Genomic DNA, 6,886 nt, shown 5'->3' on the forward strand with positions numbered 1-6,886 from the left:
GGGCCAGGAGGAAACTCAAAATATCAAATATTGAGATCTATGCAAAAGGATTTCTTAAGGTGTTTTGGAAAAGGAAGCTTGAAAAATGAAAACTTTTTCCACCTGCTCTCATTTATTCATTAATTACCCCCAAATTTCTATCTAAATGCTGTTAATATGCCTACTAAAATTACCTATTGATTGACATAATAAGGCAACATTCAGACCTCATGCTGCAAAACCAGCTAGCTAGCTTTTTTCACACTTACAGCTAATTTCAGAGGTGAGACTAAGTACCGAGGTCTGTGAACATTTCGAGGGTTTAAAATTGTGCTGTGTTCTCAGGTAGCACCCACCCATGGTTCACGTGGCATGCACATGGAGAGGGGCTCAGGCGACACATGTTGTATCCATGTTTCATGCCTTAATCTTCCCAAAACCTGAGAAGATACGAATAGCAACCCCTGCTTTTAAAATGAGACCTTAAATCGCGAGCTGAAATCTTAGGCTCAAGGTCACATGGCTATTAACTCAGTCTGAGCCTAGGTCGGTCTGATTCAGGGCACATGTTCTTTATCCACTGTTGGTGGAGTGGATAAGAAACTCTACAGACATGATCCCAAAGAACATGCATTCATTGCTACAACAAATATCTGTTAGATGCTGTTTTGTTCCAGGCACTATTCTAAGCCCTGAGGATACACCAGGGAGGGAAGGAGGCAGGATAGTATCTGCCTGACTCAGGGAGCTTTATGTGTGGCAGGGAAGAGGGCAGGAAGGATGTGAGGACAGATAATCAAGAAGTTAATGAATAAAACTATGATAGAAATGGAAAATTAAAGCACAGAAGAGTAATAGGAAGTAACGGGGGAGATCACATCCAGATGAGGTGCCCGGGACAGCCTCCCCAAGGTCATCATCGTTGGGAGAGTGACCTGAGAGCCTTCAATAGAGTGTCTGATGCTGTCTGACAAGAGAGCACCCCAGGTAGAGAGAAGAGCAAGGTCTTCTGATGAGGACCATGCTGAGCCCCGGGAAGCCTCGCAGGAGGGCTACTGGGGCTGGAGCCGGGGGGGTGGCGGGGGGAGGAACTGAGATCGGACAGGTGCTGGGTAGTGTGGGGGCTGGGTCACGTGGGGCTGTAGAGGTCAGCATGAAGACACGGCCTCTACCCTGAGTGAAGCAGACCAGTGGAGGGTTAGGGGCAGAAAAAGTGATGTGATGTGACTGTCGTCTTAACAGGACCCTTCTGGCTGCTCTGTTGAGGATAGACTTGCAGGGGCAAGGGCAGAAGGGGGTCAGAGTGATTTGCAGTAACCCAGGTGAGAGATGATGATGTCTTTGACCAGGAGAGTAGCAGCGGAGGTGGTAGGAGGAGGGCCCTTTGCACACCTGTTCTGAATATAGAGCCAGTAGGATTTGCTGGTGATCAGATACGGGCTTTGAGAGAGGAGACAGGAATGATTTCAAGGATTCTGGTCTATGGACCTAGCCAAATAGCACTGCTCTTTACAGTAAGAGAGGGGTTTGTAGGAGGAAAATCAGGAGTTCAGGTCCAGGCACATTGGGGGTGCCTTAGTAGAAATGGGAAGTAAACAGTGAATTATGGGGTTCAGAGGAGTATCTGGTCTGGAGATAATAAATGCTGAGTCATGTACACATTGATTGTATTCAAAGCAATGCAGTGGATGAGGCCATCAAGGAAGTGAGGGTAGACAGGAGGGCACGGTGGCTCATTTCCAGGCCAAGCCCAGGTCACTCCAGCTCTCAGGAAAGCCCTGAGATGAGGTTATGACCGTGGGAGAAAGAGTTTGAAGTTGTACAGAGGTGGAATTGGAGTGAAGAAGTAGTCAGAAAGAAGTGGAGAGACTGGGTGATTCCTGCTTGGTTGAACCCCGCTGGAATACGGCTGTCACGGGATCCTGCAGAGGCCAGCCATCGGCCCTACCGCAGGGGAAGAGCCAGGAGCAGATCTGGTAGCAAAAATGCCCAGGACCGTTGGAGAACAGTCTGGGGGTTTCTGTAAAGGTTAAGCATAGAGTTATACAACCCAGAAATTCTATTTCTAGGTATATTACCCAAGAAAGCTAAAAACATATGCCCATACAGAAGCTTGTACATGAATGTTCAAACAGCATTATGCATAATAGCCAAAAAGTGGAAACAAAACAAGTGTCCAACCAACTGACAAATGGATTAATAAATGGTAGTATATCCATACAGTGGAATATTATTTGGCAATAAAAAAGAATGAAGTTCTCCTACACGCAGCAGCACATACGAGCCTTGAAAATATTAAATCAAGTGAAACAAGCCAGTCACCCAAGAAGACATACCGCATGATTCCATTTACATGAACTGAACAGACCAGGCAAATCTGTACAGACAGAGATGATTAATGGTTGCCTGGGGTTGGGGGTGGGAAGGGGTGTGACTGCTAATGGCACAGGATTTTGGGTGGGGGTGTGATGAAAATGTTAGAAAATAAATGGCACAACTCTATGAACCAAGTAGAAACTATTGAAATGTACTCACTTTAATTTATAACTTACTTTAAATAGGTGAGTTATATGGTATGTGCATTATAGTTCATTAAGACTGTTTAAAAGGGGGTCTCAGCAAGAAATGGAAGCAACCTAAATGTCCATCAGTAGATGAATGGATAAAGAAGATGTGGTACATATACACAATGGAATATTATTCAGCCATAAGAAGAAAACAAATCCTACCATTTGCAACAACAATGGAGCTAGAGGGTATTATGCTCAGTGAAATAAGCCAGGCGGAGAAAGACAAGTACCAAATGATTTCACTCATATGTGGAGTTTAAGAACAAAGAAAAACTGAAGGAACAAAACAGCAGCAGAATCACAGAACCCACAAATGGACTAACAGTTACCAAAGGGAAAGGGACTGGGGAGGATGGGTGGGAAGGGAGGGATAAGGGCAGGGAAAAAGAAAGGGGGCATTACCATTAGCATGTATAGTGTGTGTGGGGCACGGGGAGGGCTGTACAACACAGAGAAGACAAGTAATGATTTTACAGCATCTTACTACGCTGATGGACAGTGACTGTGAAGGGTTATGTAGGGGGGACTTGGTGAAGGGGGGAGCCTAGTAAACATAATGTTCTTCATGTAATTGTAGATTAATGATACCAAAATTAAAAATTAAAAAAAAAGTGGGGGGGGCTCAGACCTGCAGGGGGCAATGAGAGCAGCCTCTTAGAGGAAGAACAGTTAGCACTGAGTTTGCACGTGGAGAGGCCGGGTTGGGGGACAACCCAGCTGTTTCCAGAGCCCACATTTGTGACCACTGGGCTGCATTGTCTCCAGGGGCCGGCAGCTAGGCTGGCAGTGAAGGTTGGTAGGAATAACAAGTGGAGGCCAGAAGTGTGTCTGGACAGAGGGAAAGCCTAGTACTGGGTCTGGGGGGACTGACAGAGGTTCAGGTGCTGGGAGCAGAGAGCTCACGGTGGAAGAATGAGTGGGAAATGATGCCACAGAAGAAATGGGCCCGAGTAGGTCACTCATGGTAAGGAGTTGGGTTTTAAGAGCAGAGAAGGGCTGTGCGTGAGTTTTCTCAGAGGTGGCAGGAGGGAGGACATTTGTTCTTGGATTGATGGCAGCAGAGACTGCGTTCAAGGCACTCTGAGCCAAGCTTAGGAGAGCAGAATGCAAGCTCTGTGTAGGTTCCTCTGGGCAGTCAGCAGCCTCATCTGGGGCTGAGGCCCCTCCTCTCATCCTGAAAATGAGCCCTGTAACCACTGCTTTACTCCCCCCAGCCCCGGAGACCTACCAGGCCTGTCCCTTGACACTCAGTAAGTACACTATAGCAAACTGCTGGGTAGATCAAGCCTTGGGGGTGTTTTAAGAAGCAAACATGCTGATATTATTAGATATTGTTCTCTGTCAGCTGCAGCATTGTCTGAAATTAGTGTGTCTTCAGAGTTTTCCTTTCCTTTAAATGTAAATGTCTCTGGGGAGTAAATAATACAAAGATAATGGAATAGGACTTCCTCCATCAGGAAGCCCACCTTCTGGCCTGGGAGGTAAAGACGCAAACCTATCACTCCCAGGCAATGAAAGCATTTTATTCAGGTGCTTGTACATCTCATGAGACTTGAGTATAAATCCACCCACCTCCCTGTGGCTCCGAATCACACACACACACACTGCAGACCAAGGAAGGATGCCTCTCTGGTCCTGAACCCGTGTGAGAGGCGGGTCCTCGGGGGTCCTCGCAGGGCTCTGTCCTACTCTACCCCACATGCCCTGTCTCTCTAAGGCCCATAATGGGACTGGGAGAGGTGAGCTCACTCACTCCTTCACCACCTCCCTTTGCTCATAGCTCCCAGGATCTACCCATTCCCACCACTAGAACTCAGTCCTCGGTTAGGCACACTTTTCCCTGCTCCAGGAAGGAGAGAGGAAAGGGTGTTCTGAAGTGTTCAGGAGAAACAATAAAGGGGGACACCGATCCCCAATCTCCACTGGTGTGCAGTTTTACTGGGCCCAGCATCACTCCCTGGGACACACCCTGTGCATCCTAGAACAGGGTCAGAGAACATGGGGTTCACTTGTGATTTTTGCCACAACGTGACTGGGAAACCTAAGGCAAGTCACTTGGCCTCTCTGCACCTCAAGTTCCTCATGTGAAGGTGGGATCTTAGTACCTGCCTTGTGAGGCTTTGGCAAATGTAATCATAGATGGAAAAGCGCTTTAGAAAGAACCGGATTCCAATCCTTATCTGCTGCTTAGAGCTGGGTGAGCTCTGCAGGCTGCTCTGGGTGTCAGTGACCTCATGTCAGGAGTCAGGCGGCTAGAGATGGGGGTCAAAGACATGGGCCCCAAAGTCAGTGTGCCTGGGCTCCAACCCTGGCCCCACCTACCCAGCAGGGCACCTGGAATCACTTAGTCTCCTTGTGCCTCTGCCTCTGCATCTGTCCCACAAGCCATGGATGGACCAGTGCAGGATCTGAGAACCCAGCAACTCGAGTTGGGACAGAGCCCCGTGGCGTCCTTTATATTCCAGTTTCCTGCAGGATCAGGCTGAAGACTCGGCCTGAAGTTGCCCCACTGCTTGGCTTCTTTCCCCCTTCCATTCCTCTCCCTGTTGCCAGGTCTTCTGAGAGCATGTCCTTCAAGATCACCTGCATGTGAATCCTTGCTTCCCATGTGTCTGCTTCTGGAGAAGCCAAGCTCTGTCGGTTGCATTAGGTGGAAAATGCATTTACCCAAATACAGAACTGGTCATTAAATAGCCTCTCCCTAGATACTAGGAGGCCAGGGAAACTGGTGCCGATGTCCCGATGGGAGGAACAAGGTCTGAGCTAGAATCTTGCTGGAAGGAGGAGAGGTGGGGAGGAGCATGGAAGGAACGCGTGGTGGACTCACAGTGTTGGGTGACTGATGTGGAGGCCAAGGGGAGGGGGCAGGTGGGAGCCTAGGATGGCTCCACATTCCTGGCCTGGGAGACTGGAGAGATGGTGGGCTTGTGGTGAGCGTGGTAATCAAGGCCAAGGAGGCCGGGTGGGAGGGAAGCCCGAGGGTGAGCGTGTCCTGCTGTGGGACCTCCAGGTGGAAATCCCAGCCGCGGTGACACAGAGTAGGGAAGCTCTGGGCACAGAGGCAGTGTGTGGAGCCCAGGGTGCTAAGTATACGTATCTGGGCTACGAAACTGTGAAAGCAGCAAATAGAAAAACGTGAGAGAAAGAAAATGCACAGAAGCAACAGCATAGGACGATAAAAATCAGGCATAAACAAAACTCAGATCCACACAAAACAAGGTCCTTCCCAGTAGTCACTGATTCCCTCTGCAACACCCATTAATCCGAAATGCTTTCCCCTTAGTCCGACTGATGTTCTCTTAAAGTTAACATTGTTTTCATTGATCAGACCTGCTCAGTGCAAAATTTTTCTTGTTGCCTCTTCACCCATCTGAGCCTCCACTTCCACATCTCTGAAATGGGAGTGCACACCTAAGAAGGTCCCGGTGAGGGCCAAGGATTTCACTCTTGTGGGTTGCCTGGCATGGTGTACACAGTGCATGCCCAGTAAATGCCGCTGGCTCTGACCGCTTGAGAGCTTCCTGTTATGCACTGACATATATTCTCTTGGTAATTAAAAAAATAAATAAACAAGTTTTAGAAGAAAATGGCTAGGGTTCTGAAGACTAGGATTGATGATTCAAGCCTGGAATTCTAATTTAATTGAGTTGTTCGCCCAACAAAACTTTGCTGATGAAATATGGGATTGGTAAAGCACTGGGCCATGGGGGGAAGTGAGGGCAAGTTCAGGAGATAGATCACCCTTGGGAAAGGCACTTTGAAATAGAATTAACCTGCGGGGTTTTGTAAAGAGAAAAGAAGAGAAGGAGGCCCAGAAAGAGGAAACCATACATCACTGCTGTCTCCGTTTTTTTTTTTATTGAAGGCCAAGACATTTTTCCCACTTTCTGTATACACAAAATATTGTCATTTCTTTAGGACAAATTGGCAATTGTGACAACTTTTTTGACTTATTCTCTCTCAGGTTCCCTGACAAGTGTGTGAATAGCTCTCTGACCTAGATGTTGAAATCAGTGAGGGGTGGCAGGGTCCTACTTACTTTGCATCCTCAGTGCTTACATGTGCCTGGTACATAGAATATTTGAGTCAATAGATGTTTGTTGAGTGGTCGAATGACTTACTGACTGAATGAATGAATGAATGAATGAATGAATGATTGAATAGTCAAAGACATTCATTATCCTCAGGAAGACTATAATACTTCGCATGGGGGACAGCAAGCACATCCTTGGAGAGAACGTCAGAGGTAAAGGAAAACTGCACACACTCTTTTGGAACTGCAACCTCTGTGTGAGAACTGCGCTGAGATGGATGATTGGTCTGCCAGGACTTCAAAT

Source organism: Manis pentadactyla, chromosome 3, assembly GCF_030020395.1.
Source record: "Manis pentadactyla isolate mManPen7 chromosome 3, mManPen7.hap1, whole genome shotgun sequence".
Taxonomy (NCBI): domain Eukaryota; kingdom Metazoa; phylum Chordata; class Mammalia; order Pholidota; family Manidae; genus Manis; species Manis pentadactyla.